Here is a 16,195-nt window from a genome sequence, read left to right as displayed (position 1 = left end):
GGAATCGACCGCTCCACGAAGCGCTCATCCTCAGGAGCCGGAGGGATAATCTCCTCGATCGGCCCATATGTCCCCTGGTAATGGATATACATACGAGGTGGCACAAACTCAGTAGGCCTAGCCTAGCAAAAGCAAATCAAAGTCAGTAAATTATCACTTGGGGGCTACTTAGCAAAAGGTAAAATATGAAAATCATACCGCCACCTCCTCAGACGGAACAGGGGCTGGAGCTAACAGCGGCAGTGACTCCTCCTCATAGCACCGCCCAGGGATCGCATGAGATCGCTAAGGGGTGCCAGCCCTCTCCGACATGCTCACCAACCTCGCGCCATTAAAAATATGACGCGGTAGAGGAGCAGGAACGACGAAAGTGTCCGAGGAATGCTGAATAGCAACCCTCTCTCCAAGGTACGCAATCGCTCCATACGTCCCTAAGAAGTAGCGACGCTCAGCGGTATACTGCGCAGCTAACCAAGGGACAACCAAGCCGTTCCACGGCCGGTACTGCACATTAGGCTCCTACGAAGAATGCCTATGAGATAAGAATCTACCAAAGATATTACGAAAGTGTTCAACTATGCAAAGAACCACACCGAGAGGATCTGATCTCGAACATAAGCAGTAGACATCCCAACGCGGCCTCCCCAACAGGCGCTCATTGGAAACCCACGTGGCGACGGTCTCGCCGGCGCAACCGAAGGAAAGTACTCGTAGAACCAGATCTACAAAAGACAAAAAGAATCAGCAAGTGCTAACCAAATCTTAGAGCTAAACTTTATGGGAGATAAAAAATACCTCTACGACTCTCAAGAAGCTGGACAGAGCGACGTTCCCCCTAAAGGACCGGTGTCGACACAAGTCTCGCAACGCTCGAACAAAGTCAGCATAAGCCAAGCTGGCCCAGTCATAAGTCCTGATCAAGTGAAGATCACGGACCGCAGGCAGGTAGTAAAGCAGCACTCTACTACCCTTGTTAGGGAAAAAACGTACCTGACAGCAAGATAAGCGCAAAGATGCGCACCCGCTGCTCTCGGGTGGTCGCATCATCCTCATAAGCCGCTGTCAGAGTCGATCGACGAATACCCTTGGCGCTGAACTGAGTCGCCTCTACCTCAACACGAGCCCGAACAGCAATCGGACCCAACAACTCCTCAACCTCAAGAGAGACGAAACTGATGTCGCTGTCAAACGACAACGCATTAGAACTAAACTCCTGTCCAAAAATGAGACTGAAGTTGGTCGGGGTGACCATCATCTCAACCCAAGGGAAGTGGAAAGTGTTGGTGGTGTCCCAGAAGAACTCCACCAGGGCGCAAGCCACGCGGTGACCCCCGTCAGAAGAAGCAATCATGGCCTCCGCGGCCTCGAACAGCGCAACAAACCCATAAGACTCCCAGAGAAGTCTCACATCTTTGTCGTTGCTAATGTGCATCCTATACAGGTCGCCTAGAGTATCGCTGCCCGAGCCATGGTAACGCGTCCTACCAGTAGTAATCCCACGCCGCACCCTCTCAGAAATGTGGTTGACGGGGGAGAAGTACAAAGTCCGCTCATCCCACTTCGGGAGGGGACCGAGAGAAGTGGACGGGTCGGTGTCCTCCTCTAAGGGCTCATGCTCCCGTCGTGTGTCCCGGGACCTTGAGCCCGAACCTCGTTGTCTAGACAAACTACATTGTGCAAAATTAACATAAATTAAGGTTCTATAGTATCTAAGGTTCGCCTAGCCGCATGATACTATGTTTGCAAAAAAACAGAGTACGTAGTACTAAAACAGAGCACAATTTCAATTTGAGCTTACACGACATTTTTCAAGCACCCAAACAATTTCTTGCAATACTATGGTAATTATTGTGACAAATTGGACAAGAATTGCTAGCAAAAACATCAAGAACAAGCCACATTGTATTCCCGACCTTAAAAGGTCCAACAATGGTGATTTGTTCGTTTCTTCACCAAATTGAGTCAAACAAGTCTCAAATTACTCCAAAGGCAATATATAAACATAATCAAGCAATTTCATGGCATAAAATTTGACGAACAAAGCAAATTAGGCAATTTAAGTTCCGAATTTTCAAGAAATTTGTGAATAAACATGTGCAAAATTCATCAAAACCGGAGTGAGATTGAAGAAAACTTACATATATCGGGAGAGTAGATGAAAAAATCTTAGATTTGCAACATATTTGAGCGAATTCGGTCGAGAAATGAGCAAGAACGAGTAAATTGAAGTTTCGCGGCGATTCTCTAAGAAAAGCAAGCAGCAGCAGCGAAAATGACGAAGAAAGGGATATATACGGAAATCCCGATTCTAGCGCCAAACGACAAGATTTGGCGCTAGACGCTAGGGTTTAGCTCCTGGCGCTAGTTCCTTGGTACGCCAGTTAGCCCCCATAAGCAATTTGACATGATTTAGTAATTGGCTTGATTACAATTGCATAAAGTGATCCACCTGATGAATGATCGTCTCACTTAGCTTAAAGCGTCTAAGCATTGGCTCTTCAAAAGGCACCGACATAATGGTTCACACGAAGCAAAGGCACCGACATATTGGTTCACAATTCAGAAAGCATCGACATACTGGTACACAATTCAAAGTAGTAAAAGCGCCGACATATAGGCATATCAAGAGCAAAAGATCGGTAGGCGTTGGTCTTCGGTAATTTTCCTTGGAAATTTATCGCAACAAATGAGGATAGCTTCAGGCGAGGATATCTTTGACAGCATTCCGTAGCTTGCGGAGAGTTGTCAAGAACAACTGGAAGTGACTTCAGGCGAAGTTATCTTTGATCGTGTTCCCTGGCTTGCGGAAGATGGTCACAAAGCGCTAGAAGGTTCGATCTTCTTCGTTTTGCGCCACTTATAAATACCCTTTTGAACCCAATTTTTGTAAGCAAGTTTTATTTTAGATTTTGATCATATTCATAGCTTAGTTGAGAGCTTCTATCTCTAGTTTCAAGGTTAGTTTAGGAGTAGATTTTAGAGAGAGAAAGTGAGGAATTTCAATGGTGATTGAGAGATTGAAGATTCAATGGTGACAATTATGTTTGAGATCTTCTCTATTATCAATGAGCATTCTTAACTCTATCTCATTTTATTGCTTTGTTTAATATTCAAGTTTGTTTGATTTGATTTTGATGTTTGATTGTTGATTAGTGTAATTTCATATATTGTTGATTCTTGATTTCTTTAGTTGTTTGTTGATTTGATGATGATGTTAGAGTAGTTGTTTGCTAGGAATTGGGTGAAACTTGTATGATTGATTGATTGTGCTTAATTTGGGAATTATGTTGATTAATTGTTGAGATTAAAGTGATTAATGGAAGTTTGCATGTGTGTAATTCGATTAGGCCTTGAGAATTATGCTAGATTGCATTGTGAGTCTACATTGATACGGACCATTGATTTGTAGCTTACATTTGTCGATTGAGCTTGATTAGTGATGCTCCTCGTAGTTGGCGCTAGTTTGACCTCTAGGAGATATCTTGTTGACTCTTTTGATTGAGTTTGCCATTAGTCTTCACAACCATAGACTTGCATGTATTTCCGAGTTTCTACAATAGTTATGATTACTTCTTGATCCCCGTTCCTAGTGCTTTATTTGTTTGATTTCTTTGTTTGTTAGTTTTTAGTGTTCTCCTTTTATCTTTGTCTTCGACCTAGCTTAGGCGCATAATTGAGAGCGCTTGAACATTACCGTTCATTTGGGTTCGACCCTTGACTTGCCTCTATACTTGTATATATGTTTGTTAAGTGTTTACAAATTTTGGGTTCCACCCTTCGTCAAAATGGCGCTGTTGCCGGGGAACAGTGTCTATGTTTGAGTGTTTTTGATTGCTTGAGTCTAGGTCTTTGTATATACTTTTCTTTAATTTGGTTTTTGTTTGCTTTGTATAAAAATGGCATGTTTCTCATTTTCTCAATATGACAATGAGCCTTTTTTTTTAATATTTCAATAGACTTAAGGGATTTCTTGACTATAATTGTTGTAGTCTTTGGGAGGCTTGTGAGATTTGTTATTTTGGTTTGAATGAACAAACTAGGAATGAAGTTGAATGCATGCATAATGGTAGATTTAGAGCATTGTCAATTGATGATGATTGGGATTTTTATGTTTGGTTTGCTTGGGATGTTCACAATGGGGGTAATCATGCTTCTAATTTTGATGTGCAATGTGTTAATTCTTCTAATGCTAGCATGATTTCCCATGATATGTCACATGATCCCATAGTTAAACCTAGAACAAATGCTTTCGATTCTATTTCCCCTTTTGTTCATGATAATGATGTGCATTCTCAAGTTAACAAATCTCATATGTTTGATTGTGCCCCTCTCCCCTATCTAATGAAAATGCTCATGATTTTAATGTGCATGGTCCTATCCTTGGTTGTCACTCTTCTTTTACTATTGGTCAACCCTCTTTTCCTTTTCATTCTCCAAACTCTTGTGATGAGTCTCTAGTCCTTTATAGCCAAATTGATGAATCTTTGAGGGAGTTAGAGATGAATCCTAATCTTAGGCCCTTGGTGAGACAAATGATAGAAATTTTAAGTAGCCAAATGGAGAAGATTAGAGAGCGTGAAGGTGTTTTGAATGAAGAGTTGAAAAGAAGAGAAGAGTTGGAAAGTCAATTGTTATCTTTGATGCTTGTGTGTGAAAATTTCAAATCCAATGTGTGTGTTAAGGATAATAATGGAATTTTAGAGCAACCAAGAGAGTGTGAGGATACCTTTGATGAGCATATGAGTGATGGTGAAAGAGTTGAGAATGAAGAAGGAGTTGAATTTGAAAATCCTAACCCTCAGCTCTTTCCCATCTTGATGAGCCTCAAGTGTATGTTTGTGAGCCTTCAATCTATGAATACATAGACTCTTTTGAGGTAATGTCCCATTTGTTTTGTGAGAGTCATATGAAAATTTATAGATTTTTGGATGAGTTCATCAAGAAAGCTTGTTGGGATTAAGATGATTTTACGGTGACTCTACCTCCTCTCATGCATGGTTTTGAGGACTTAGGTTTTGAGTTGGTTGAAGGAAAGGTTGTTTATTGTGGTGCAAATGAGGATGAGGTTGATTCCTTCGGAGTTTTTGAGCTTGAGGGAGATGTAGATTGTGAGAGATCTTCATTTGAGGACTTTATGATTGATTTTCATGCCCTCATTGGCGATGTGAGACCTTGTGTTGAGGGAGTAGCTATCCCTTTTCCTATTTCTCATACCCTTTTTTCTTAAAGGTTTGACCACATCCCTTCTTGCCCTATTTTTCTCCCTTCCTATCTCAATGAGCCTATTGGGGACCCCCTTGTCTATGATGATCTTAATGTCCCCCATTTGTCTATTGTTGAGGAAAAGGGTGATGTTGCCACCAAAAAATATTTTAGTGAGGAGGATTTGCCTTTTTCTTCTTCTTCTTCTTCTTCTTCTTCTTCTTCTTCTTTCTTCTTCTTCTTCTTCTTCTTCTTCTTCTTCTTCTTCTTCTTTTTTTTTTTTTTTTTTTTTTTTTTCTTCTTCTTCTTCTTCTTTCTTCTTCTTCTTCTTCTTCTTCTTCTTCTTCTTTCTTCTTCTTCTTCTTCTTCTTCTTCTTCTTCTTCTTCTTCTTCTTCTTCTTCTTCTTCTTCTTCTTCTTCTTCTTCTTCTTTCTTCTTTTTTTTTTTTTTTTTTTTTTTTTTTTTTTTTTTTTCTTCTTCTTCTTCTTCTTCTTTCTTCTTCTTCTTCTTCTTCTTCTTCCTTTTAATCCCTCTTTTTTCTTTCTTTTGGCACCTCCCTCCTCACTTGCGTGCAACAATCTTGTTGCACGTTTTTATCTTGTCATTTGCCTACCTTCTCTCTTACGAAATGTGTAGTAGTGCATTTGACAAGCTCTTGCGTGCGTTGAATTATTATTTTACTAGAGCGGTTAAGCTTGGACCTTAAACAAGCCTTTCTCGAGAAGTAACCCGTGTTTTATTTCTTTCATTTTCTTTTCTTTTTAGAATAGATTTTCTCTCATGGAAATTTTTGTGTGCCTTTTGCTAGGTACATGACTTGATATACTTTGGTGCTTCAATTTGGATCAAGAATCAAGGAAGGTTGACTCCTATTTTTGCTAGCATATGAAAGGCAAGGTTCAATTCTTGAGGAAATTAACTTTGAAAGGTTTAATTGGGTCATGTGCGGGTATTTACACCCACCTAATATCTGGTAATATCCTTCCTTGCTCTTTCTCAAGTGGATGATGACTTGTTGGATATATGTTGGTTTGTTGGATTGATCTCCTTGTTTTCCCCTCTCATGGTTTCTATGATTTATGTTTGAGTGTATTGTCTCATTCAAGCTTGGGGGAGGGTATTCTATCATGTTTGATGGGATTTTGATTCATATATGTCATGCACCTTTGTATATGCTTTTCCATGCTCTTGTATTTTGAAAAAACTCCAAAAAGATTTTTGTTTCTATCAAGGCAAATTTGCAATGTATCTTTGTTTTGTTCTTGTTTTGGAATTAATACTTTTGTACTTGTATAGTTGAATGCTTTTCTTCTTAAATGGTAACGGTGTGCACGGTTTGAGAGTACGCTTGGTTGATTCTAGGATAAAGCATGCTAAGGTAGTTGGTTAGAACTAGTGGGACCATGAAACCCGATTCTACTCGTTTGTGGCATGATGGTAGTTGCTTCCTATAGTCGAATTGACACCAATAGTGAGTTTTTGCTACATCCATGTGAGGTTATTCATTTTTTAAGCCTTCTACATAACTTGCATGAGTGGCATGGATCCTTGACTATTGCGGACCTAATCTTGAATCTTGACTCATAATTATCAAACACGAGACCGAACCATCTAGGGAGGACAAAGCCATCTTTTCGGGGTGGTAATTTTTTTCTAGGTTAATCTTCTTTATTTTTAGTTCATTTGGGTTTACATTTGCCTTCTTGCTAACCATTTGAGTCTTTTCCCTTCTTTTCAAGCCGCATCTTTAGAACTTTGAGCCTTTTGTTTCTTTTTGTTTCATTTTTGGTTTTTGTGAAGCAAATGGTAATGTTTTTGAGTTTTTGGTATATAAGGTTGGATATTGGTTCTATTTGTAAGCAAGCTTGTCTTTTGTATATATTGTGAATAATGGCAAATGAATGATGGAAAAAGCCGTCCAAAGTAAAAAGAGGCAAGGACATAATAAGTGCAAATTTGAAAAAGCCGTCCTAAGTTAAAGAGGCATGTACAATTGCTTTGAAAGAAATGAAAATAAAAAAAAAGAAATGAAAATAAGAAAAATCAAAAATATTTTGATGTGATTCTTTTCCCCTTTTCAAGCATTGAGGACAATGCTTCCTTTAAGCTTAGGGGAGAAGCATTTACGCTTTTTGTATGTATGATTGTTGTTATGGCTTTGAATAAGTTTGGGGGTGTTAGTTTGTTTTTGTTTGGTGTTCTCTTTGTTTTGGCGTTGAGATTTGGCCAATCTTGCTTCACAACTTAGGTGTACCACCAAATTTTAAAAGTTTAGCCTACCCCTAACCCTTTTTGCTCTTACGTTACAACCATTGGGAAAGACCTTTCGACCTAGAGGTTGAATCATATACCGAGGGAGGGCATTATGAGTTAAAGCATAAGGAGAGGGGATGCATTGTCAAGACGTCGAGTAGCCCAAAATTATCTCTTTTTCCGGTTCCTTCGTGGAACTTTTGAGATGCTCACTAGGGGAAGTTATGAGACTAGTAGGGAGAACGCGGTAAGACCGTTTGGGATGAAAGTGGATTGCGTTTCTCTAGTTCCTATGCTTAGCATATTTATGTTTCAATCAACCTCGGGTATCTTGAAACATGCACTCACTACTACAAAAATGCTAAAAGAGACCCAAAATAAGAGACCCGTTAACTACATAACCGGTCTCACTTAAAGGAGAGACCTGTTATCTTAAATAACAGGTCTCTCGAAATATAAAAAAGACCTGTCATCTAAGGTAACCGGTCTCAAGGTACAAAGAGAGACCCGCCCATTCAAATAACAGGTCTCTCGATTTTTTTTTTTAATTTTAAATTTGAGTAATTAGATAGACCTGTTAGTTAAAAAGACGGGTCTCCTAAAAATTCTTTAAATAATGCTCTTGGTAGTTGAAAACCCTAACCCTTGAATAAAAAGTACTCACTCACTCACTCATTGGCTGTGATCCGCCGCTTTGCTCTCATCACTCTAGCCTCTCATCTCTCTCCCTTTTCCTTTAATCTCTTTTCTTTCTTATCCCATTAATTTCCTTTAATCTCTCACTCCTTTAATTTCCTTCATGTTTTTCTCAGTTTTAAGAATTGATATGAACTTCACTCCGCCATGATAAAATTTCAAGATCCACTACATGTCAAGGTGAGTTTGTAATTTCCCCCCCTGTTTTAAAGTGTTGATCCTTAATTTTTCGTATTCTTCAATGAAAAATCTGATTTTCTTGTTATTGTTTTTAATTTTTGTTTTGTACAATTCTTCTTTAGTTATGATAATAGATTTTTCATTTAGTGTTCTTGTTAATATTTTTTAAATTTTCGCCAAAAATAAATTATTAGATTTTAACATGATTTTTAACGATTTTATTTTGAGGTTTTTTTAATCAATATTTTTGGTTTTATTCACTTTTATTTTTATGTGTTTTTACATTTTTTCCCCTTAGATCTTTTGTAGTGTTAGATCTAGTTTAGTTTATTATTCGTTCAGTTTTTTATAATATTGTTCATTTTATTCTTCTATAAAGAGAACCATATGTTGATGTATTTTTTTTAATTTTCATTTACATTTTCAATACTTTTTTTTAGCTTTTTTTATTATTTTTTTCGTTTTTAAAATTTATCTTTTTAGTTTTTCCTGCTAATTCATTCTGTAGCTCGCTTTTGAAATTGGTTTAAATTATTTTTATAAATTTTCGTTGTTGTTTTTCTTACTTCGTTTGGTCGTCTTTTAACGTTATAGTTTAGATCCCGTATTTCATTAGTTGTGATGCAATTTTTAGATCTTTGTTTTTCGTACTCCGTATATTTCAAATTTTTCCTTTTTTTTAGCTTTAATTTTTGGTTAAGTGTCCGTATTTTTCATTGTTCTTTTGATTTTGTAATATTTAATAATGTTGGTATAGTGTTTCTGATTTATTTTCCTAGAGAATAAATTTTTAGAATAACTTTTTATAAATAACTTTTGTTTCCGTTTTACTGTTCTTATTTACTGTTGTTTTCCTAGACAATATTTATCATCATTTACCAAGAATCAAAACAAATTTTCTCAAGTAAGGGGCACAGGGAAGCATGATTTACAATTCATTGGAACGTATTTTTGAATTTTTTTTTATTTTTCAAATTTAAAAGAAAGCAATAAAACTATCCTAGAAAGAAATAAATCTAAACTAAGAAAACACACCAAAAATAAAAGAAAAGAGAAAAAGGAAGATACCAAATCAAAAATCTCCCCCAAGCCAGAATCAGACAATGTCCTCATTGGCTCGGGAACTAGCCCAACATAGCTAGTCCTGATCATCCTCATCCATGGAGCCGAACCTTGCATCTCTACTACCACCTGCACCACCTGCACCAGAAGAGCTACCACCAAAATAATCAGCATGAAAACTCCCCCCTACTGGTCCCCCGAAAGGAATGTCCTGACCGTACCCATGTTAGGCAGAATAGTCAGTATGAATGCCATGGGCAGTGGGATCCCTATTGTATCCCTAGGGTGGAGGCTGAAACCAGTCAGGGTAAATAGCATCGTCGGGAATGTTACCCCGACGAGCATAATCATCGTACATAGGGTAGAGAGCTCTACCCTGGTTCCTCTCCAGGTACCCTAACCTCTGGTCAATGGAGCCTACCATCCTCCTAAGGTTAGTGTGAGAATGCTCGATACGGCCCAAAGCCTGACATATACTCTGAAGGTCCCAAACTAGGTCAGAGTTAACATGGGGGACGGAGTGAGATATGCGAGGTGGAGAAAACGCTACCTCGGGCTGAGGCTGGGGTGGTGGAACTGGTGGTGGCACTGGTGGTGCTTGCCCCCTAGCGTTGCCAACTAAAATGTCATATGTGTAGAATGCTTTCCTGGGGGGAAAAGCGGTCAAGTCAGGACTAGGTAGGGAAAAGATGGGCTAAGGCTGCTCGGTCCCAGTCCTAATACACCAGTGGGGTGTCTTCTCACTGTCCAGTCGTACCCACCCCAACTTCTCAAAATACCTAGCAGTCATATAGGTATCCGGTCCACAGTTGGTTAGTTGGTGGGGTCCACTCTCAACAAAACCGACCTTTTTCACTGCTATTCTAGTGATAAGGCCTCCTATTCGAATGGGGGTGCGAGACTGGGTACTAGATGTGGCATGTCTGCTCAGATGGTGGATGATGTACCTACCCATGTTTAGTTTCCCAAACCCATATACATAGTGTCCTATAACAGCTATTTTGTTGGTTTGGGCCTTATGAGGCTCGTTCCTATCTAGAAAACACAAACCCGCAAATCTTTGCCAGATTTTTGGAATAGGTTGATGAATAGGTTTGGTACTAGCATGTTGGGGGTCGGGGGTAGGAAAACCAGTAAGAGCATAATAAATGTCACCAATTTTATATTCAGCATGCCATTGGTATGGTAATTCAGAATTTAATTCAAACAATTTACAAAATTCCACATATGTTAAACTAATATTTCTATTGTTCAACCTAAAATATAAATTCTATCCATTTCTACTATTTACAACTTTCAAAGAAGACAAGAATTCACAAGTTAATTCATGGTATGTAGGATAGTGCATATCAACGAATTTTCTCATTCTTATGTCATTCAAAAATCGTTTAACAAAATCATACAAACCACAAGTTTCTAAAGTAGGGCGGTGTAACCACCGTGAAGGAATTACCTCGCGCCCGGCTAGGTGTTCTAGCCGCCCCTTTTGCTCCTGGATACCAATACGGATCGTTGGCCAGTAGGGGAGTTGTAAATCCGGGTCGTACTCCTCCCTCGAGCTAAAACTCCTACCGAAAATAGATCGAGCCCTCTTTGAAGCCATGGTAAAAATGGGTATGAAGAGAGGATTAAGAATATGTAAAAATATTTGGATTTGGGTGAGAAATGAAGATAAAATCTTAGAGAGAAGGTAGAGGATTTAAGGTTTTAGAGAGAGAAAGTTATGGAGGAAAGAGAATAAATGAGAAAAGAAAGAAAAAAGAAGAAGAAGGTTGGGCGTGTCGCGCCCGGTCGGGCGGGTGTTCGCCTGATCGGGCGATCTGGATTGTTATTCAAATATGCTCTCGCGCCCGGTCGGGCAGAATTCTCCAGATCGGGCGATCTTAATGCCCAATTTTCTTCTACTCTCGCGCCCGGTCGGGTAATCTGGTGCTTAAATTTTCATCACTTCTCGCTCCCGGTCGAGCGAGATTCGCCCGATCGGGCGATCGAAGATGTCCGTATACGACGAGTTTCGCGCCCGGTCGGGTGCCAGTCGCCTGATCGGGCAAAAAAACACCTGATTTTTTACCCCGCTCTCGCGCCCGATCGGGCGAGCTTCGCCCGGTCGGGCCCGAGGCTAATTTAACGAATTTTTTTTTTACTTTCTTCTTTTCTTTGGCTAAATCATTTCCTTCAAACCTGTACAAACTTATAAAACTCATTAAATTCCCTCATCTCTCCTCTCAAAAGAAAAGAAAAGAAAAAACTAGTCTAAAAAGCATTAAAATACGGGTTGCCTCCCGCAAAGCGCTGGTTTATCTAAGTCCCGGACGACCTTCTTACCAAGTACAAGAACTTGGACCCTTGACCCAACGCTTGGTCGGGTGGTTTCTCACCCGATCGAGCGTTGTTTAGGCTGCGACGCGGCTTCCTGACATACCCTGTGGGACGCCAATTCACTTTATCTGGTGGATCCTCCTTGACTTGGATTAGGGGCTCTTCAATGCTACGCACTAAAGATTCCTCTTTGATCGAGGGTTGCTTCAAATTGTCATTGCATTTAGCACTTGCAACTCGATCTGGCAGAACACTCACCGTATGCTTAATTTCCACAACTTGCTTGATTGATTCCACCTTTTCGTCCTCAAAACCAAGACCGATGGTGTAGAGGGCTCTTTCTATCGTCCCCTACTGATAGTGTTAATTTGCCACTTCTCACATCTATAATTGCTCTTGCAGTGTTAAGGAATGGTCTACCCAAAATAATTGGGGTTTGCGTATCCTCAGCCATATCAAGAACAACAAAATCAACAGGTATATAAAATTTACCTACTCTAACAGGAACATCCTCTAAAACACCTAAGGGGTATTTGAAAGAACGGTCGGTCATTTGTAGAGTTATATTAGTAGCTTTTAATTTACCCATATTTAAATTGAAACACAGATAATGGCATGACACTAATGCTAGCACCCAAATCACACAATGCATTATCAATCATTAGATTGCCAATATGACAAGGGATAGAAAAGCTACCCGGATCTTTTAATTTAGGTGGAGATTCATTTTGAAGCACGACACTACACTCTACAGTGAAAGCTACTGTCTCTACCTCACTAATAGACCTTTTTCTTGTCAATATTTCTTTCATAAATTTTGCATATGCAGGAATCTGTGTGATTAATTCAGTGAAGGGAACTATTACCTTTAGATCTTTTACCATCTCCAGAAACTTACCAAACTGCTTGTCCAATTTTGTCTTCAAGTGACGATTGGGGAATGGAAGTTTGATAACTGGCTTTGGAGCATTATTTCTCTTATCTGGAGTGGCCACCTTCCCTGGAGTCGTATCTCGTAATGTAGAATTAGATATATTAGTACTACTCTTTACCCTTGCAGGGCTATTAGCTACATTGTCATGTTTAACAGAATCAAGATTAGCATTATTTAATAAAACAGGTTCACCATCTCTGGGCATAGGGGGACCTTCATAGTTTGAACCACTTCTTTGAGTAATTGCATAGGCTTGATCTGTTGGCCTGGTCGGCTGTGGTGGCAGAGTCCCCTGTTGGCGGGCTTGTAGAGTAGCAGAAAGTTGCGCAATTTGATTATCTACAATTTTATTGTGTGTTAGAATTGAATCAATTTGTGCATCTCTAATCTCCATATGCTTCTGCATATTAACCAGCATCGCTCTAATTTCGACCGAGGCAGGGTCGGAAGATGAGGAGGGTTGTTGTGGTTGGTTCTTCTGGCCAGCATTGGGATGGTAATATTTCTGTTGTTGTTGTTGTGGCGCCTGTGGTTCTTGTGGTGGTGGATTTTGAACATTAGTACTCCGGTAGGAAAGGTACGGATGATTCCGATTCCCAAGATTGTAGGCGTTGGAGTATGGGTTATTTTCCTATTAGCTTGAAAGGCATTAACTTACTCCACGGAACTCCTGCAATCTTGTTCCCAATGACCTAAAATTCCAAAATTTTCACAGAAAGCCTCATTCGCATTAATATTAATTCCAAAAACATTAGCTACATTAGCAGTGCTAAGATTATCTAGTTTCTGGCAGATACAGGTTAATTGAGCTTGCAAAAAGGATACAGAGTCAACACTATGCTTCCCCTTGTTAGCAAAGCCTCTAGGATTCCCATATAGGGAATTATGTATCGCCATATCTTCAATAACCTTACCTGCATCATCAACATTAAGATTCATAAATCTCCCACTAGCTGCATAATCTAAGATTATTTTAGATGAATTTCCAATGCCATTATAAAAGGCTTGGATTAACTGCCATTGTGCCAAATTATGGTGGGGGCATTCTCTTTGTAGGTCCTTGAACCTCTACCAAGCCTCATATAAAGTTTCATCGGCTTCTTGGGCAAAGTTCTGAATTGCACTCCATAGTACGGCTGTTCTCTCTACATGATAATACTTGTTATAAAAATTCAAAACAAGAGTTTCCCAGTATGTTATACCAAGTGCAGTTCTATTTAAACCATTAAACTATAATTTGGCTTTTCCAGTTAAAGAGAAAGGAAAGAGAATCTCCCTGATTTGGTCTTGTGTGACCCTAGCTTGCCTGATGGTATTACAGTACTGATAATAGTCTGCAATATGAAGATTTGGGTCTTCACCCTTAGCTCTCCTAAATTGCTTCCTTTCTATCATCGTTATAAATTGGGGTTTAATCTCAAACTGTACCCCTCAAGAGCTGGAGTGGGTGTAAGGTGTGCAAAATCTGTAAGCTTTGGTTGTGTGTAATCACTAAGCATATTTGGAGCCGTCATCTCTAATTCTGGATCTGATGATACCTCCGAATCGCTAGAATCAGCTGGAGGATCTCGGTGAATATTATTAACACCAGAATCCGCTAGAATTTGCTTGTAGAAATTCTTCTGTCTATGGAAGGATCGTTCGATCTCAGGATCGAATGGGATGTAACTTGATGTGGAACACCTGGGCATAAAAAAAAAAAAAAAAACTAAAACCAAATATGCGACTTGCCTCAAAGAACTAACGTTCTTTGAGACAAAAAGAAATAACCTAGAGTACAAAAAATAATCAGAAATAAAAATAAAACCGTCTCCCCGGCAACGACGCCAAATTTTGACAAGGTTAAAGTCGTATCATCTAATCAAAAGTAATTCCTAAATCCTCTAACTAATGTAGATAGGGAAGTAGGGTCGAATCCACAGAGAAACGAGTCTTTCTATTCCTAATTAAATATTATAATCTAGATTATAAAGTAACCAATATATTGTAATCAAAGGAAACTAAACTACGAAGATTAGATCAAGGAGAAAACAATATATAAAAGGATCTAGGGTATAGGTTCACCAATAAATAATATTCCAGGGTAAAACATAATAATCAATCATCAATGCATACATTAATCAGATCAAAAAGAGCTTTCGCTACGTATTACAATCACACAATTAATTTATCGGTATTAAATCTCATCTTTCAAATCACGACTCAACCATTTATAAATTAACATGCCTATTGAAACTAGACCTAAACATAAATTCTCATCTGTCGAATCTCGAATCAATATTGTTAAACTCATGCATAAAAGATCTGCGCAAATCTAGTCACATAGCATTAAATCAATCAATAGGAAATTAATCTAGCATTGATAATCAACGACAATAAATTACCCCTTCATATTATCTATGGATCCCTACAAACCCTAGAATTAAAACTACTGTAGACACCTAAAAATGTCTCCCCAAAATCAAACCCGATGATGAACAACCTTTCACCACCATTATTGGTCGGGTTGAGTATTTAATATTTGGAGTGCTTAAATCCATATTTCCATTTCATAAAACAACCCAATTACTAGCCCATTTCCCCAAACCATAACTTATTTTCCTCTTTTCGTGCCTTTAAACCCAAAATAATTCATTTCGTGTCCTTTAAAATCATTCGTTTCGTGTCCTTTTTATAAAAACGTTTGATCCATTTTATTTTGGTCCATAATATTGGTCCAATGATTAAATAGTTGGATGGGGCTTTAAAAGAGCTTTCCAACGATATATTACAAGCCCAAATCCGAGTTATAACGAATAAGTTATGGCCAAATATTAAACTGAGCACAAACCGAACCTAAGCCCACCTTACCAACGACCCAATGATCATGTAGAGGGTCCAAATTATTTAATCCAATTCATAAAATAATTAGGATTAATTAGAAGCCTCCATAAGTTTCTAAAAGATCTTAATTATCCTTTTTGAAAAGATAAGATTAAAGAGTTTGAAATTGAATAAAACTTTCCTTTTTGAAAATCCTATTTATATCCGAATTGAAAGACGTTCAAAGATAGACAGATATTATTTTCGTGCCTCATATTTTAAATCCAAATTTTATATGGTTCGATATCCCTTGAAATTATCTTTCCAATGATATATTATAATATCAATTCTGAGCTATAACAGAAAAGATATGAATAAAATATCAAACTCTATCTAAAACAGACACCGTCTCACTATTTCGGCTATATCTTTTGTTCTAAAGAATATTTTAATCGGATTCTAATTGGGTTAAAAAGTATACTTCAAGATCTTTCCAACCATATCTTATTCATCTTATTCCGATTTCTGGTTCAAATGATATGATAAAAACAAAAACCGCAAAAACTGCTGTCTATCGCAAGAGTTTTATCCGATTCGAATTCTTATCTTTTCTTGATTCGACCCCTCTTTTCCCCTTATAAATAGAGGTCATATCTCCCCTTTTTGATTCATCAACAAGCTTGATCATCAAATCCTTCTCTCTTTCTCTCTTTTACACCATAAATCATTCTCTTCTCTCTCTCCCAT

This window comes from Chenopodium quinoa, unplaced genomic scaffold (genome assembly GCF_001683475.1).
Source record: "Chenopodium quinoa cultivar QQ74 unplaced genomic scaffold, ASM168347v1, whole genome shotgun sequence".
NCBI classification, from domain to species: domain Eukaryota; kingdom Viridiplantae; phylum Streptophyta; class Magnoliopsida; order Caryophyllales; family Amaranthaceae; genus Chenopodium; species Chenopodium quinoa.
Note: the sequence above shows the minus strand (reverse complement) of the source record.